The 19627-nt window shown below is 41.5% G+C and overlaps 1 long non-coding RNA gene across 2 annotated transcripts in view; it reads left to right on the top strand.

Annotated features, from left to right (window-relative positions):
• The window catches only part of LOC142243219 (uncharacterized), a 33365-nt gene extending 17973 nt beyond the window's left edge, over positions 1-15392 (top strand). The window contains exons 2-4 of one of the 2 annotated variants that reach the window (XR_012724316.1): positions 1660-1739; positions 5413-5523; positions 14006-15392. This is a non-coding gene — a long non-coding RNA (uncharacterized LOC142243219). The remainder of the gene's footprint in view (positions 1-1659; positions 1740-5412; positions 5524-14005) is intronic. The other variant, XR_012724315.1, reaches the window with a different exon arrangement.
• The last annotated feature ends 4235 nt before the right edge of the window (positions 15393-19627 follow it).

Raw genomic sequence — 19627 nt, 5'->3', positions numbered from 1 at the left:
AAACTGCTGGACTTTATTTGAACTGTGTATTCTCCTATGCTACCTTGCATTGCAACACCAGCGGTGTGTAAACTGGGTGCAATCTCACAAAATATACACAATATATATATAATATATATATATATTTCTTCCTCCCACCAACTCCTAAAAATATTGGCCAAAGAAGGGGATGGTTTGGCTCCAATGAACAATCTTGACTTTCAATGTAAAAATTGTTCATAAAATTAGAAATTATTTTTTTTAGTAGAAAGTTAGTAACAGATCTAATAAACTCTTGTAAATCCAAAGAATAATTACTATACTTCTTTTAGTACTGTTGTAATGCCAAAAGAGCAAGATGGTGGGTGATAGACAGTGATAGAAGTATATAGTGTCTGTATGTCACAAGTTACCAGCAAAACCCAGGGCGCTATTGAATTCAGTTTAGAGTCCTGTATATAACTAGGTATAATATGCACAGAAGGCTGTAGCTGTTTATCTAACCATTTACAAGATGTTCCAGAACTGAATCAATAAGCCTTAGACGTTTCATCTGAATTTATGGTCATTAATTTGTCGGCTAATGTTCTCCATTGTGATCAGATTGCAGTCCTAAAAAAGATCTTAATTTCGCCCCTTGTAGTAAATTAAATGTATTTAATACCATTCTCTATGTCAATAAATTCATTATACAACTTACAATAAAAAGACATTTTTTTCAAAGATCCGAAACAAAAGGATTTTTCCGCCCCACAAATATCCACAACATGAGGATTCCATTATTTCCATGTTCTCTAATGATTGTACAATCATTTCTATTAATGGCTCTAGTTTTTCTAATACTGTACCAAATCCGGAATTCTATCCTAATCAGTCACACTGGGATGGATGACTTTCAAATGCTTGTAGAACATGATCTGATCAATTTAAATTAGCATTTTTTTATGTAGGAGTTATTCCCAAAGCACATAAGATCAAGCTAGGTCTAGAGCAGGCTCCAAAACTAGAGATCAGTACTTTAAGGGAACCTGTAAGGTCCAATATGCACCCAGAACCACGAGCAGTTCTGGGTGCATACTGCTAATCCCTGCCTAACCGTCCCTGTATACACTAGCATAGATAAAGAGATCTTTAGAAAAAGTATTTCTAAAGATCCTATCTCTTATGCTAATGAGCGAGGGCAGTAGCCCCAATGGCGTTGCTTCCCTTGTTAGTCGCCCTTATTAGCATGTTAGTACGTCCCTGTTGGGCGTGCTAATGTAACAGGGTGAAAATGTACATAAGATAAACTTGCATGTTTGTTAATGTGTATGTGTGTGTGTGTATGTATGTATGTGTATATATATATATATATATATATATATATATATATATATATATATATATATCTCTTAATGGTCACTAGGTGTCACTAGAGGGCAGGCACACTGCTAGACAGTAAGGAGTTACATTTTAGGTTTCCCTGGTAACGTAGACACAGACGGTTGAAACATTTTCAGTCAGGATCTGAGGGACTATGCAAGAGAAAGACGTCTGTCATTTTTCCGTGTTCGGATTTGTAGGATTGCCTGTTTTTTTTCCTTCTTTTTATGGACTGCTTACTTGTTTTTTTTTTTTATTTTTTTTTGAGCTCCTACTGCCCCTGACGAGGGGAATTCATCTGAGTGAATTTTTCTCCAGAAACTGTTTGGCCAAAATCAACTAAGAGTGAATCAGAAGCAGTCTGAGGGGACGGACGCCATCTTGAGTGAAAGACTTCAGTGAGTAACAATTGACCTGAGACCGATCGGTGTATAATAGTCAGTCAGGGACAGATAGATATATTGCTTCATCACACTGTCTGGGGCAGTGAGGTAATGAATATTGAATAGAGGTACAGGTATAAAGGTACATGTACATATATTTATTTGTTTCTGACTGTATATGGGAAGGTGGCCGGGTACCCTGATTGAATTGTAAACATAAGGGGAGGTGGTTGTAAGATTATATCCTTAGAGGGATCACGTGCCATTATCTGTAGTAGTGCACCCGGGGAAGCCCCATTAATAGATAAGAGAGGGATCGGTATAGTGGGGGGAAATATAGTTCAGTTCATCCCTACAGACCGACACTTGAAGTCCTCCGAGTTGCATAAACTGTCATTGTTTATTCCGGACTGTTGTGGCCCATACATTGTAAGAGAACTGTTTTGTTTTTTTTTGTTTTGTTTTTTTTTTTATAAAGAAAGTTGTTATCCCCCATCTTTGTGTCCCTGGGTTTTCCATAGTGCCATCGTATCTTAATAGTCATAACAACTGGCATTCAGTCGTTACACTAGCATGCCAATGAATGTGCAGTATGGGGAGATAAGGTATGCACACCAGTGACTATGTAAGGGGAATACATGAAATAGCAGAAACTGCTGTGTGAATACTGAGTTGAAAAATCCAATAGCTATATGTAAGAATGAAATGTGAAAAATGGAACCTGCATCACTGCCATGAATATATGAATAAAGAGAAATTTAGCTACTGAATTGATCAATGCAATAGAGCCCCAACACTACGCCAAAGTATTTCTCTACGTTGGGGTCCCTTGCTTGTGTGTGTCCTCTCATGCAGTTAAAAAACTTACCGTGTATGGGAAGCTGAGACCCAGGCTATTTATGCGTATGATATGGATTGGCAATAGGTGTGGTTGGGGAGGGTTCACAAACGAAAAACTACTAACAATAACTAATAACGTTTGGAACGTTCCAAACGTTATTCCTTATTGTTAATGAATGTGCAGTGTCAGAGGATGATGCCATTCATCTATCTGCCGCCATCGCGTCCGACACTGGATTTCATCTGAGTGCACATGAGCCCGGAGTTTGGGTTATGTGCACTATGAAGTCGGGTGTACGCATCCTGGCTTCAAACTGAAGTAGTGCGCATGACCAAACTTCCGGGGTCATGCGCATGGAGCTGAAATCCAGCATCAAGCGGCTGTGGTGGCGGAGAGGTGAGTGAGATCTCCTCTGATGCTGCGCATTCATTAGCATGTTGGCACACCCACAGGGGCGTATTAACATGCTAATAGGGGTGACTAGCAAGGGAATCAACACCTTTGGGGCTACTGCCCTCGCTCATTTTCATACAGTATAAGTTCCTTAGAAATACTTTTTCTAAAGATCTCTTTATCTATGCTATTATATACAGGGACTATTAGGCAGAAAATAGCAGTATGCACCCAGAACTGCTCCTGTCTCTGGGTGCATATTGCACCTGAGGTTCCCTTTAAGCCGTAAACCATTTGCAGTGATTACAATGATTCATCTGTCACCTTCTCCACTAATTTCAGTAACAACTATTTTCAAGTGGTTAATATAACAAAACATCATAAATAAAAACACTTACCTGTTTTAACAACTGACCACATGTTGAGACATATTCTGGATAATGGCGTCAAATTTGTTGCTGCTAGGAAACCACTGCTAAGGACAGGCAACAAGCAGAAGAGACTTGTTTGGGTAAAGAACACAAGGAATGGACATTCGACCAGTGGAAATCTGTGCTTTTGGTCTGAGTCCAAATTTGAGATCTTTGGATCCAACCACCGTGTCTTAGTAGAAAAGGTGAACAGATGGACTCCACATGGCTGGTTCCCACCGTGAAGCATGGAGGAGGAGGTGTGATGGTGTGGGGGTGCTTTGCTGGTGACACTGTTGGGGATTTAGTCAAAATTGAAGGCATACAGAACCAGCATGGCTACCACAGCATCTTGCAGCGGTGTGCTATTCCATCTGGTTTGCGTTCAGTTAGACCATCATTTATTTTTCAACAGGACAATGACCCCAAACACACCTCCAGGCTGTGTCAGGGCTACTTGACTAAAAAGGAGAGTCATGGGGTGCTACGCCATATGACCTGGTCTTCAGTCACCAGACCTGAACCCGATCGAGATGGCTTGGGGTGAGCTGGACCGCAGAGTGAAGGCAAAAGGGCCAACAAGTGCTAAGCATCTCTGGGAACTCCTTCAAGACTGTTGGAAAAGCATTTCTGGTGACTACCTCTTGAAGCTCCTCAAGAGAATGCCAAGAGTGTGCAAAGTAGTAATGAAAGCAAAAGGTGGCTACTTTGAAGAACCTAGAATATAAGACATATTTTCAGCTGTTGCACACTTTTTTTTAAGTATTTCATGCCACATGTTTTAATTCATAGCTTTGATGCCTTCAATGTGAATCTACAATTTTCAGAGTCATGAAAATAAAGAAGACTCAGTGAATGAGAAGGTGTCAAAACTTTTGGTCTGTACTGTATATAGCCTGGGTCTCAGCTTCCCATACACGGTAAGTGGTTTGTTTGTTTTTTTTGTTTTTTTTTTTTACTGCATGAGAGGACACACATTATCTAGGGACCGCAACGTAAGAGAATACCCTGATGAGGTGTTGGGGCTGTGTTGTATTGATCAATTCAATAGCTAAATTTCTGTTTATTCTTAAGTTCATGGCAGTAATGCAGATTCCATTTTTCATATTTTCATTCGTACATATAGCTATTGTATTTTTCATGCCAGTATTCACACAGCTGTTTCTGCTTTACATGTATTCCCCTTGCATAGTCACTGGCGTGCATCCCTACACTTTATATTATGACTAAGGACATGTCATCCAAAACGCGTAATTCTGCCATCATGTACTTGTTTCCGCCATGTTTTTAATGGAACACTAAAGCTTTGGTTTTATCTTGGATGTCTTTGAATATTGAACCGGAGACTCCACATTTTCTCAGTTATGTGGTACAGTATCAAATGCCTTTGCAAAGGCCAAATAAATCACATCAGCTGCATTACCAATATCCAGATTTGCACATACTTCCTCATAGAATCCCAACATGTTGGCGAGACACAATTTATCTTTCTAATTAAAGAATTTCTGTCTGATAACCCTGCCCCACCCATAGCCATGTGTCTTATTTCACATATATAGCTTGGTCCTTTGCTTCCCACACAGAGCAAGTTTTTTAACTGCAGGTGAGGTTACATGTAGGTTAGGGACCCCAAAAATAGAGATTACCTTGGCGTTTGGTTTTGGGGCTCCTTTGCATTGATCAATACAATGGCTAAACATCTCTCATTCCTATTATTCATAGCAGTTTTGCATATACCATTTTCATGTTTTACACTTTTTTCAGATAGTCCATTGTATTTTTCAGTCTAGTTTTCCCATAGCAGTTCTGCTTTTTCATTATTCCCCTATACATTGTGACTGGTGTGCAACTCTTTCTCTTATTTATTTATATACAATTTATCTTTCATGAATTGATGCTGGTTATCAGGTAATATATTATTCTCTCTAATATATTGTTGCATGCCATCTCTTAAAATGTCCTCAAAAACCTTGCACTTCACTTATGTTAGACATATCGGACGGTAGTTGCCTTAATCCATCCTCTCACCTTTCTTAAATATCAGTGCCACGTCAGCCATTCTCCAATCTTGAGGTACCAAGCCTGTTACAAGAGAGTCTAAGAAGATAAGATACAGTGGTCTGTCAATTATTGAACTCTATTACCTCAATATTAGGTATGGACGATCCCCCCCCCCCCCCGATGGTCGGGAACCTCGTCCGATCGTTTTGTAAAGATCAGGATTAGGATCGAGCTAACATGATCTTGCATCTGATCACTGATCTCGGGCTTTACAGTTATGGGATAGGGAGTGGGCTGTAAAATAAAGAAAATAATCATTATTAATAGTTTTAAAACAATCAAGGTTATCAGACCCTAGGATCTGAGACTCACTCTGTAATAGTTGCATGACATTAATGCTTTGCAATTCTTTAAACAATGGTATTCTTGCCATATTTTCCTCATGAGATGTATGATCATGTTGTTCATCTGATTCCAAATATGATTTTAAAAAAATGGCATTTCAAAGTAAGCTTCCTAGAAAAGCTTTTAACGTCCAATAATGTCTTAAATAAATCAAATTTCATGATCCTTAAATACACCGAAATATGTTCTTTCTCCAAAATATGTGTCGTAAGATTTAATACTGGAATACAAGACCTCCCCCTTTTTTCCCCAGTAACAGTTATACCCGATAAATACCCCAAACAGCTACATAGTTATGATATATATATATATATATATATATATATATATATATATATATATATATATATATATATATATATATATATATATATATATACACATACATATATATATATATATAATATATATATATATACACATACATACATGTTTCAAACATAAAGATAAAAATTGTAATGTTATGGTGAAGCATCAACAACAAGTGTCCTTGTGAAGGTGAACAAAATTTATTGCTTATTTTAAACTTTTGTAAAAAATAATAATCTGAAAATTGGGGGCGTGCAATATTATTTGGCACCTTTACTTTCAGAGCAGCAAACTCACTCCAGAAGTTCATTGAGGATCTCTGAATGATCCAATGTTGTCCTAAATGACTGATTATGATAAATATAATCCACCTGTGTGTAATCCAGTCTCCGTATAAATGCACCTGCTCTGTGACAGTCTGTGTGCTGTTTAAAGCGCAGATCGCATCATGAAGACCAATGAACACAACAGGCAGGTCCGTGATACTGTTGTGGAGAAGTTTAAAGCTGGATTTGGTTACACAAAGATTTCCACAACTTTTAAACATCCCAAGGTGCACTGTGCAAGTAATCATATTGAAATGGAAGGAGTTTCATACCACTGCAAATCTACCAAGACCCGGTTGTCCCTCAGAAATGTCACCTTAAACAAGGAGAAGACTGATCAGAGATGCAGCCAAGAGGCCCATGATCACTCTGGATGAACTGCAGAGATCTACAGCTGAGGTGGGAGAGTCGTACATTGCACAAATCTGGCCTTTATGGAAGAGTGGCAACAAGAAAACCATTTCTCAAAGATATCCTTAAAAAGTGTTGCTTAACGTTTCCCACAAGCCACCTGGGAGACACACCAAACATGGGGAAGAAGGTACTCTGGTCAGATGAAACCAAAATTGAACTTTTTGGGCACAAAACATAAAGCAAAATCTACAATGGAATGGTTCACAAATAAACATATCCAGGTGTTAGAATGGCCAAGTCAAAGTCCAGACCTGAATCCAATCGAGAATCTGTGGAAAGAGCTGAAAACTGCTGTTCACAAACGCTCTCCATCCAAACTCACCCAGCTCGAGCTGTTTGCAAAGGAAGAATGGGCAAGAATTTCAATCTCTCGATGTGCAAAACTGATAGAGACATACCCCAAGCGACTTGTAGCTGTAATCGCAGCAAAAGGTGGCGCTACAAAGTATTAACTTAAAGGGGACGAATAATATTGCACGCCCCAATTTTCAGTTTATTATTTTTAATAAAAGTTTAAAATAAGCAATACATTTCGTTCAACTTCACAATTGTGTCCCACTTGTTGATTCTTCACCATAACATTAAAATTTTAATCTTTATGTTTGAAGCCTGAAATGTGGGAAAAGGTTGAAAAATTCAAAGGGGCCGAATACTTTCGCAAGACACTGTGTGTATATAAATATAATATAAATAAATATAAATATAATATATACATATATTAGTGTGTGCGTGTATATTTTACCAAGTATTTTGTGTGACCCAACTCTGGTTTAAGGGCAGAAAAATATAAAATTGCAAATTTTGAAAATTGCTAAATTTTCACTATTTTTGCCAAATTTCCGATATTTTCACAAACTCAAAAAATGTCATCCTAAGTTTAGCATGAGCGTGAAGTACAATATGTCACAACAAAACAAACATTTTCAGAATCACTGAGATCTGTTGAAGCGTTCATAAACTGACAATGGTCAGAACTGAAAAAAAAATGGCTTGGTAAGCAAGGTGAAAACCAGATGCTGGGGGGGAAAGGGGTCAAGATGCGGGTAGTGCGAGCATGTTGTAAGAACATTTGCCAAGAGACCTGTGCGAAGTGCGCAAGCCCTGGGAGCCAGGACAGGAGGAACCCATGGGCAACCGAGGAGATGAGTGCATCAGCATCCCTGCCAGGAGGGGGAAGCAAGGCAGAGCAGGGATGCTAGTACTACAACTGAAATCTGCAAACAGACCCGAATCCTGACCGTGTATATACAGTATAAGACATTGTTAATATGTTTCATGCTACAGTACTTGGTGTTAAAATTAATCTTCCTAACATAAATATAGATCTGGTAACACTTAACTTGTCAGATGGAACAATATTTTATTAACATGGCCATGTATCACATCTGATAAGTTATGGGTTGCTACATGTGTACAGGATTAGAACAATGTTTTATTATTATTATTATTATTATTATTATTATTACTTTATAGAGCACCATTAATTTCATGGTGCTGTCCATGAGAAGTGGGTTACATACAGAATACATATACAAGTTACTATAGACAGACTAGTACAGAAGGAAAAGGACCCTGCCCTTGCAGGCTTACATTCTATCGGATTTTGGAGAAGAGACAGTAGGTGGGGTGTGGGTTGGGCGGTAGCTCCACACACGGTGGTGAGGCAGCAGCTCCGTGCGGTGGTGAGGTGGCAGCTCTGGTGGTGGTGAAACAGTGAGGTCATTGAAGATTATAGGCATTTTTTTTTTTTTTAAACCAAATTTTTTATTTCTTTTCTTGTAATGGTAAAATAGGGTACAGAATGAAGAAAATAAGGGTCAACAAATTAAAATATCAAATAACATAGTCTCTACAATTTATCGATCAAATATTTTGTCACGGTCATCAAATTTGCTCCTTCCCCTTCGTCAATGTATATTTCCATTATTCAGTCTCCGCTACCCCCATTCAGCATTCCTTGATAACTTGTTACAAACATTACTTGTAAATACTATCCCTCCCATTCTCCCCTCCCCTCTCCATGCGACACAACCCTGAATTTGGCCAACTATACTTTTCAGCTCGCACAGGGACCCTGACAGGTCTTCCTTCATGTACCATTCCGTAGACACAAATGTGGACATTATTTGTATTGTTTCTTCTCTAGAACATATAACGCTTATGAACTTTTCTCCATTTACTGAAAAATTTTGCTGTCATCCTTTCTTTGCACCTCTCCACCATCACCTTCTCCAACATGAGCGTTTTTTTCATTTAATTAACAAGTTCTTCTTTTGTTGGTATTTCCTTCACCAGCCACTTCTGAAGAATAGCCCTTTTACTTATCATTGCTATATCATGGAAAAGATTCGGTAACTGGTCTTCCCCTTTCTCTCCCTCCTCTCGATGCTGATAGATCAAATGGTCTGGTTATTTCACTAACTCTACATTTCTATTCCAGATTTTCCTCACTACCCCTTGGACTTGTTTCCAAAATCTTTCAATCCTTTCACACTGCCATATCCCATGATATAGATCTGTTTTTTTTCCGTACCACAATTTGGACAACTCATCATCTTATCTGGATGTCTTGCATTCAGTATATTAAATCCATAGATAGCTCTATGTATGATCCTGAATTGGGTATCTCCTTAATTTCTCATTCACAATCTTCTTTCTCATCACCATCCAACCATTCAAAATCTTCTCCTCCACTTCTTGATCTCCCAGCTGCTTTGCCCACCCTTCCAACATTCTTCCTGATATGTTAGGGACTAACACTTCTCTCATATTTCCATAAAGACTTGATTATATTTGTGGCATGGATGTCCCTTAATATGATCGCATCCATCTGATTTGCCTCATATTCGTTATTTATGTTGTATAGTTTCTTCATTATCCCTTGTTTCACCTGTTCAAACTGGAGAGTCTGGAATGGGCGCAAGTCATACTTTGCCCTCAACTCCTCACACGTCATCCATCTCCGTTCTGTATCATGCATCAGGTTTTTTAGAGTTCCAATCCCTTTTTCCCTCCATTCTTTAAAGGGATAATTTTCCCTTCCCTGTGGAAAGTAAGGACAAGCCCATATATTAAGGAATTTGGAGATGTTCCAGGCTAACCCGAACTTTTTCCTAACCGCCTTCCAAGTCATCACTGTGTCTCTACAAATCAGTGAATGTTTAATGTTGGGTGGCAAATTTGGAATGGATGTATGTAGGATTGAACTCAGGTCCCAAGGTTTTCAAAATTCAGCCTCTATATCCCAGTCAGAATACCTACTTGTTCGTCTAATCCAATCAACTACATGTCATAAGATACAGGCCAAATTGTACCCCGTGATGTTAGGTAGTCTGATCCCTCCATTTTCTGTTGATAACATTAGCTTTTTGGCACTAATCCTCGGCCTATATCCCTTCCACAAAAAAACGTGAGAACGCTTTTGTCAATCTGTTCACATCCGAGTGTTTAAGAAGCAATGGGATTGTCTGCATTGGATAGAGAAGCTTGGAAAAGCTCATCATTTTTATTAGATGATTTCTTCCCAGAAGAGTCAACGGCAAATTTGCCCAACCTTGCAGTTCACGTTCAATTTTCTCGATCAAAGGGGAATAATTTTAATGAATATATGGTCTTAGTATCCCTCCCAACCTGTACTCCCAAGTATTTAATTGTATTTCTAGCTATTGGAATATCACATAATGCACCCCTCTCCCCCTCCGCTCTCTTTCCGTCCAAGAAGAGAATTCCACATTTGTTTTTGTTAAGTCTAAACCCTGCTAACCTCCCAAACTCCTCAATTTGTTCTATGACTCTACTCAATTGCGTTTTAGGTTTGCTCATGAACAGGATTATATCATCAGCAAATAAGGCTGAGTGCAATGACTTCCTCCCTACCTTGATCCCTTCAAACCACCCCCCCTCATTCAAACGTCTAGCCAGTGGTTCAATAGCCAAGTTAAACAATAGTGGTGACATCGGGCATCCTTGCTTGGTTCCCTTCAAAGGAAATGTTTTTGACAGAAATCCCGGGGTACTCACTCTTGCCTGAGGATTTACATAAAGGACCTTCACAAAATTCCTAAAAGCTCCATGTAAGCCCAGGTGATCTAGCACCTGTTCCAGCCATGACCACCTCACATTGTCAAAGGCTTTCTCCGCGTCCAAGGTGATCAAGGCTGGATTCCCCTCCCCCCTTCTCTCGTCTGCTTTAATACATCAATTGCTAACATTACTTTCCTAATGTTTGTCACGACTGAACGTCCTTTAACAAAGCCAGCCTGGGGGAGATCTATAATCTCTGGCAATACTGCCGCTAACCTATTTGCCATCAACTTCGCTAAAATGTTTAGGTCTTGATTAATCAGCGAGATGGGCCTATAACTAGATGGGTCTTCTAAATTCTTTCCTCCTTTAGGAATGAGCTTTATTTAGGCTGTATTAAGTGTACCCAATATTCTTTCCCTGTCCATTATCTTATTAAATAACTGTCAGTATAGGTGAGATTTGATCCTTCATAATTTTGAAAAAACTGCCGCTAAAGCCATCTGCTCTCGGGGCCTTTGTCGTTTTTAACTCTCCTATAACCTGTAGCACCTCCTCCTCCGTCACCTCTTTATTCAGAGCCTGTAAATTTTCCTCTTTGAGCGTAGGCATTTTTGTTTCTTTTAACCACTCATTTCCTTCTCTCCTAGCATCTAACCCCTCCTATTTATATAAACCTGCATAAAAGTCTCCAAGAATGTCATTTATCTCTTTGGGATCTGTCGTTTTACTCCCCACAGCATTTCTCAGTGTCATAATATGTGTCATCGGCCGTCGTCTCCTTGCCAGATTTGCCAATAACTTCCCTGCCTTGTTCCCGAAACTATTCAACTCTGCCTCTTGTTGTGTCCTGTACATGCCTTCTTTCCTTTCTACCCAGTTCTCAAAATTGCCCTTCGCCTCCACCCACTTTGCTTTTGTCACCCTTGATGGTTTTTCTAAGAAGTCAGTATATGCTTCCCTGACTGCCCGGCTAGCCTCCTGAAACTTTACTTGTGTCTGTCGTTTCGCCTTTGTCGTATATCCTATCACTTTTCCTCTCAAAACTGCCTTGGCCGTCTCCCAATACAATAGTGTTTCCCCACTGTGCTCCTGATTCGTCAATGTATAATCCACCCACCATTCTCTCAGTATTCTATGGAAGTTCTCATCCAAAGTCAAGAATGAGGGGAAGCACCATATATAATCCTGTCTTCTCTGAACTTTGTCAGCTATACTGACTACCACTGGGCTATGATCCGATATTACCATAGTCTCTATAACTATCTCTTCTACCCTCTGCAATAAATTCTCACTTGTCAGCCAAAGGTCAATCCTTGACCAAGAGTCGTGTGGGTGGGAATAGTGTGTAAATTCTCTCTCTTGCGGGTGATATAATCGCCAGCAATCCTGTAGTGTAGTTGTATTTAACAATGCTCTCAGCGACCCCTCAGTGTTCCTCCCCTGCTTCCCCTGACTCCTCCTGTCTTCTTCCTGAGAAACCACTGTATTGAAGTCTCCCCCCACCAATTTACATATATCCCCATCCAGCAAAATCTTATTAGCTATACTTTAAAAAAAAAACCCTTTGTTCCATATTGGGTGCATATATATTGCCTTGAGTACCTGACATCTTTAGATGTATGTATCTTCCTTCTGCATCTGAATCTTGTGTTTCCACTTCGTGTGCAAAGTTTTTATTGATCAAAATAACAACCCCTGCTTTCCTACCTTTTGAGGCCGACCCATATACCCTTCCCACCCACATCTTGTTCATACAGAAGAACTCATCCTTTTGCAAGTGCGTCTCCTGTAATAAAGCAATATCAACCTTAAGCTTCTTGAGATGTAGTATCATATTTCGTTTGTGCGGCGATCTGAGTCCCTTAACATTCCACGTAATTAACTTAACCATAATCCCCAAAATCAACAGTTCCTTTTTCAGGCCGTGCCGCATGGATTCCCCAACTCTCTTCCCCTCCCCTCCGCCAACTGTGGATAACCCCTCCCATCCCCAACTTTACAAATACAATTAACGTCTTCCATTTTTTCTGAGATGATTGAGACTCCTTTCAAACCCCTGCTTTAAGTCAAGCTCTCCATGAAGCCACCCCACTAAGTCACCTCTCCCGCTCTATTGGCTATTAACTCCTTGCCCCTAAACAGCCTTTATAAATTTATCAAGCTCCTAAAACTGTCATTAAGAGAAGAAAGAGAGAGAGAGAAGAGAAAAAAAAAAGCATTAGTAAATGATAAAAGGGAAAAAGTGATAAGCATGAAAAAGAGAGAAAAAGGGAGCGAAAGAAAGATAGAGAAGAAAGAGAGGAGGTAGGCGAGACTTTAGAGAGTTAAGGCACATTTGTCACCATACGGCTCCATTCAGCAGTCTCAAATTAAGTCCTTATAACCTAAACAACCTTCCTTTGACCGGAAGAGGTCCACAAGAAATATATAGCCTAAAATATTGTAGCCCCAATTTCCCAAAATAGAGGTGGGGATACAAAGAGAAGAGGACCACAGATGATCAAAGTGAAATACAAAATTTATTGATATACATGCAGGTGATACAAGACACAGTGAGGACAGGCTAGATGGAAACAGCCTGCCAGGAAACAACCCAGCAGTACCAGGACATACCACCAGATGGCAAAGCCTACTGACACGTGGCAATGTAAGGGAAAAATGATGCAAGGTGTAAAGAGTTGAAAAGATGGCCCGTAGAAGTAGAAAGGGACAATATACAGATAGAATAATAAGTAGAAGATCTGTAGAATCTCCTAAGAGGTCCCAATAGCAAGGGGCAAAAAATGATCAGTCAATATTACCTTGCGACATGTCAGGGCAGCAGTGGTGGAAGTGTCCGGGCGTGGGGGCGGGGCCTCGACGCGCGTTTCGCCGATAGCTTCGTCAGGAGGCGTGGCTATAGTTTAAAATGGATGCAGTCCCCGGGGCCTCTGTGTGCGTGGAATTGACCGCGTGTACATTGGCTCTAGGGGGGGTGACGTCAAGCGTAAACTCTTGCAAAAGGAGACTAGATGGATGACGGTTTTGGGGACTGTTGCTCCATTGGGCCTCAATGAGGCGGTTAGCTTTAAATCATTTTTATAAATAGCGCGAATTTTATGGTGGGTCTTTGTGTGTTCTTTCCTTCGGGGTCTTAATTTCTTTTCTTTTTTCTAGGCGCCCATTTGCATCTTTGTTGCAGCTCATGCCACCATTAGGACGTCGGGGACATCTGCCTTATGGAGTACATCTTTATATGGACCATTTTCCTTCGCATCTCTATTCCGGATTGGACACAGTCGGCATGATAATCTGTCCTGTGTCTCTTATACTGTATATGTTATTATTGGTATTTGGTGTCTTTGATATCACTTACTTTTTGTATATGAATACGTGTGTGTACATATATACATATATACTGATGTTCTCATGACATGTTCATGCTTTTTATTTAGGGGTGACATATATGTGTACTTACTGTAACTGATATAAACATATCTTTTGATTAGGACATATTTTGTCCTTCGCATGGATATACACTATGATATGTACACTCTTTACGGTTCTTTTCACTGTACATTAACTTCCATGTATTATACATGGTGAATCTATTTCCTGTATATTTATACAGTTTTGCATCTATCTTTGCATGTAAACATGTCTTTTATGTACACACATCTTTGCTAATATCATCCATATATGGTTTCGGCATACTTGATATATTCCCACTATTGCATATAATGTCCCTTTATATAGATGTATACTATCTTCCCTGCAGCATTTGGCTGCACGAGTCATTGCTGGTATTGTATTTCACTACCAGCGCCCTATGACGTTTTTGGTCCCTCCTTCATTCACTGTCCATTTAGACCGGCACATATGCGCCTTTATCTGGCGCTGTGAATACTATTATGTTTACACAATTGTGCCTCAGCTCTCCATGACGTCCCTGTTCCCGGCTCCATTCATTACCTATTTGATTGGCACAGACGCGCTTCCGTCATGCGCTGTCCCCTCCCCCTTGCGGCCCGGGCTCGGGCGGGTCCCTGTGCTGAGCGTGGGAATGAGGTCTCTTCCTTCTCACGCTCAGGTCATGGGACTCGGCGTGCCCTGCCGTTCGGGGGGGCGTGGCAACATGACGTTGTGCGCGCCGATTTGCCAATGGGCTCCCACACCTCACTACTTATACCCCTCGTTTTTAAACTATAGCCACGCCTCCTGACGAAGCTATCGGCGAAACGCGCGTCGAGGCCCCGCCCCCACGCCCGGACACTTCCACCACTGCTGCCCTGACATGTCGCAAGGTAATATTGACTGATCATTTTTTGCCCCTTGCTATTGGGACCTCTTAGGAGATTCTACAGATCTTCTACTTATTATTCTATCTGTATATTGTCCCTTTCTACTTCTACGGGCCATCTTTTCAACTCTTTACACCTTGCATCATTTTTCCCTTACATTGCCACGTGTCAGTAGGCTTTGCCATCTGGTGGTATGTCCTGGTACTGCTGGGTTGTTTCCTGGCAGGCTGTTTCCATCTAGCCTGTCCTCACTGTGTCTTGTATCACCTGCATGTATATCAATAAATTTTGTATTTCACTTTGATCATCTGTGGTCCTCTTCTCTTTGTATCCCCACCTCTATTTTGGGAAATTGGGGCTACAATATTTTAGGCTATCAAATTAAGTCCTTGTCTTGCCTGCTTGTTCATGAGCTGCTGCCTCTTCCTCCTCTTTTCCTAGCTGAAGTCGCCATCTGTCGCTTTTCCTTCGGACTGGTTGGTCTGGATCTCGATTGACTCCACTCTGGCTCGTTGTTGGGTCTAACTGCAGATGTTATGTTTGCAGGATCTGCATGTTTTGGATCAGTGAAAGTCCCTTCTTTTCCATTCCTCTCCTGTCGCTCTGTTCTCCTGTCGCTGTGTTCTCCTGTCCTGTAGTATCTCTCGCTCCGCCTCTGAAGGATCCCGAAAAGTCTTTGTGACCCCATCTGCTCCTCTTACTCTTAGTATTGCTGGGTATAAAAGCTGAAATTTAATGTTTTTGTGATAGAGGGCAGTGCAGATCTGGCTAAATGCTTTTCTTTTCCGTGTGACTTCTGCCGAATAGTCGCCAAATAATAGAATCTTGTGTCCCTGAATGCATAGTGCCTGTTTCCTATTCCTGAAGGCCCGTAGAATTTTTTTCTTTATCTTTGTATTTCAGGTATTTTATAATGACCTGTCTTGCTCTGGACATTTCACCTTGCCTGGAGGTATTATCATTGTTACTGTGACCATCTCTTTGCTCCCTTATGGGTCCCACTCTGTGTGCTCTTTCTACATGGCAGCTATGTGGTAAGCGTAAAGCCTGGGGTAATTCTTTTTCACAGATTGAGTCCAAATATTTTGTTGTCACTGTCTCAGGCAGACCCACCAGCCTTAAATTATTCCTCCTAGATCTGTTTTCGAGATCTTCTATTTTATCCTTCATAAGCTGAGCATTAGTGTTTAGCTCCTTAAATCTGCCCTCCAATCTTGTCAGATTCTTTTCATCATCAGAAACTCTTTGCTCTACCTCTGTCAGTCTCCTATCATGGTGCTCCACATCCTCCTGCAGCGCAGCCAAAGCCTTCTTCACTGAGGTTGCTATTGCCTCTCTGATGTCTGCTGTCAGATGATCTGCCACTTCTTTTGCCAACCTTTTGTAATCAATCTCATATCTCTCCCCCAAGCCCAATGTCTCTGTACCACTCTGCATACTCTGAATTCTACTGTTATCTTTGCCTCCTGCACATTGCTGCAGCTGCCCTTGTGGTTCCTCTCCCTCCTCCCCCTCCTTCCTCCTCACTGTGGGTGCCATGTTATCTGCACTCACCCCCTCCTCCCTCTGCTCTGCTCTGGGCTTGAATGGTGTTCCTCCACTTCTGAGGAGATAACGATCCATGCACTGACAGCTGGTAATTCAGTGCAGTCTCTCTATGTTGGTCTAGGGTGCTGTTTGCGTCTGTTAGTCGCTGTATATTGCAGGGGCTGTATGGAACTGCTTTTTCCCCCTCCTCACATATCAGCGCAGGAACAGGAAGTCATGAGATTATAGGCATTTTTGAACATGTGAGTTTTCAATTTCCATTTCAAGCTTGAAAGTGTAGCAGATAGTCTGACGTGTTGGGCAGCGAATTCCAGAAGACTGTGGATGCTCGGGAGAAGTCTTGGAGGCGGTTGCATGAGGAGCGAATGAGGGAGGAGGAGAGAAGGAGATCTTGGGAGGACCGGAGATTACGTTTTGTAGTGTAGCGAGAGATTAGTTCAGAGATATATGGAGTAGACAGATTATGGATGGCTTTGTAGGTCAGTGTTAATAGTTTGCATTGGATACGGTGGAAGATTGGGAGCCAATGGAGAGATTTGCAGAGAGGAAAAACAGGGTGTTATTGAGGAGAGAGGTGGATCAGTCAGGCAGCAGAATTGAGGATGGACTAGAGAGGGGCGAGCGTGTTAGCAGGGAGGCCACAAAGGAGGATGTTGCAGTAATTGAGGCGGGAGATTGAGGGCATGCACTAGCATTTTTGTAGATTGAGAATTGAGAAAAGGACGGATTCTGGAAATATTTTTGAATTTAAGACGGCAGTAGGTGGAGAGGGATTGGATGTGTGGCATGAAGGACAAGGCAGAGTCAAAGGTCACTCCGAGGCACCGAACTTTGTTTACTGGGGAGTGTGATGTTGTTTATTGTAATAGATAGATCAGGTAGAGAGTGTAGGTGAGTTCGAGCAAAGATGATTAATTCCATTTTGGCCACATTGAGCTTTAGGAAGCGAGAGGAGAAGAATGAGGATATAGCAGATAGACACTCTGGGATTCTGGACAGCAGAGATAAGACATCTGGGCCAGAGAGGTAGATCTGAGCGTCGTCAGCGTATACATGATACTGGAAGCCATGGGACTTTGTTGTCCCAGGCCAAATGTATAGATGGAAAAAAGTAAGGGTCCCTGAACAAAGCTTTGAGGGACGCCAACAGAGAGAGGGTGAGATGAAGAGTTTGTGTAGGAGACACTAAAAGTGCGGTTGGAAAATTATGAAGGGATCCAAGAGAGGGCAAGATCTCTGACACCAAGGGAAGAGAGGATCTGTAATAGGAGGGAGTGGTCAACAGTGTCAAAGGCTGAGGACAGGTCTAGAAGTAGGAGTATAGAGAAGTGATTGTTAGCTTTGGCAGTAAGTCACTTGTGATTTTAGTCAGGGCAGTTTCAATAGAATGATGTGGATGGAAGCCAAACTGTAGGTTGTCAAAGAGAGTTAGATGAGAGGTGGAAGGAAAGTTCAGCATGGATGTGCTATTCAAGGAGTTTTGAGGCGAACGGGAGTAGTGATATGGGGCGATAGCTGGTAGTAGAGGTTGGATCGAGGGAAGGTTTCTTTAGGATGGGTGTGACTGTTGCATTTTTAAAGGCAGAAGGGAAGGTACCAGTCGTTAAAGATAGGTTGAAAAGATGGGTTAAGGCTGGAATAAGGATAGTGGTGAGGTTGGGGAAAAGGTGAGATGGGGTCAAGTGGGCAGGTGATGAGGTGTGCTTTTGAGAGAAGATGTGCAAGCTCTCCTTTGGTGATGGTGGGGAGGAAGTTTATAGGAGAGGGTCAGTGGTCTGTTATATGAAGGGTTTGTGGTGGTTGAGCAGAAATAACTTGCCTGATTTGGTCGATCTTTTCTTTGAAATATGTGGCAAAGTCTTCTGCGGAGATGGAGGTTGGAGGGGCAGTGGTGAGGGAGAGAGGTAAAAGTATTGAATAGCTGTTTGGGGTTCTGTGGTAAAGAAGATATGAGGGTTCGGAAGTAATGCTGTTTAGCAGAGGTGAAGGCCAGACGAAATGTATGAATGCATTTTTGAATGTGGTGAAATCTTCCTGGAAGTGCGTTTTCTTCCACCATGGCTCAGCAGCTCTAGACACTTGCTGAAGTTTTTTTTAATGAGGCTGGTTTGCAAGGGTTGTGTATTGATTCGTCTCACTCTGCCGTGCACAAGGGGAGCGACTGAAGCAATAGCTGATGTGAGAGTGGTGTTGTAGAAAATGGTGGCAGTGTCTGTTGTGGTATGAAGATATGGAGGACAGCAGTAGTATAGAGTTATAGAGGGTCTGCATGTTAAGGTTTCTGCAGGGGTGTGTTAGGTGCATACAGTCCTGGATGGAGTATGCTGAGCCTTGTAGTTCTGCAGCTGCTGTCTGCTCTCCTCCATATAGACAGACAGACAGCAGCTGCAAAACTACAAGGCTCAGCATACTCCATCTAGAACTGTATGCAGGAGTTTTTTGTCCCCAAAAAAATTACGTGGGCTTCGCCATGTTTTTGTATGCTAGCCAGGTACAGCAGGCAGCTACGTGCTGCCCCCAACCCCCAGCTGCCTATTTGTACCCGGCTGGGAACCAAAAATATAGGGAATCTTTTTCTTTTTCTTTTTCATGACGTGGGCTTCGCCTAATCTTTGTGTCCAGCCAGGTACAACTAGGCAGCTGGGGATTGGAATCCACAGCGCAGGGTGCCCAAGCTTTCTGAGCACCCCTGCTGCGAATTGCAGTCAGCAGCCGCCCCAGAAAATGGCGCTTTCATAGAAGCGCCATCTTCTGGCGATGTATCCAACTTTTCCAGCTGCCCTGGTGACGGGTGGCTCGCTGGGTAATAATGGGGTTAGGGCTAGCTGTATATTATCAACTGGCCCTAAGCCCGAATTTCATGGTGTCACGCCAGGGGCGTACATAGAAATCATGGGGCCCCATAGCAAAAGTCTGAAAGGGGCCTCCCCACCGATAAAAAAAAATAAAC

This window comes from Anomaloglossus baeobatrachus, chromosome 6 (assembly GCF_048569485.1).
Source record: "Anomaloglossus baeobatrachus isolate aAnoBae1 chromosome 6, aAnoBae1.hap1, whole genome shotgun sequence".
Classification (NCBI taxonomy): Eukaryota; Metazoa; Chordata; class Amphibia; order Anura; family Aromobatidae; genus Anomaloglossus; species Anomaloglossus baeobatrachus.
The sequence above is the reverse complement of the archived record's forward strand: the minus strand, read 5'-3'. Positions and strand labels throughout refer to the sequence as shown.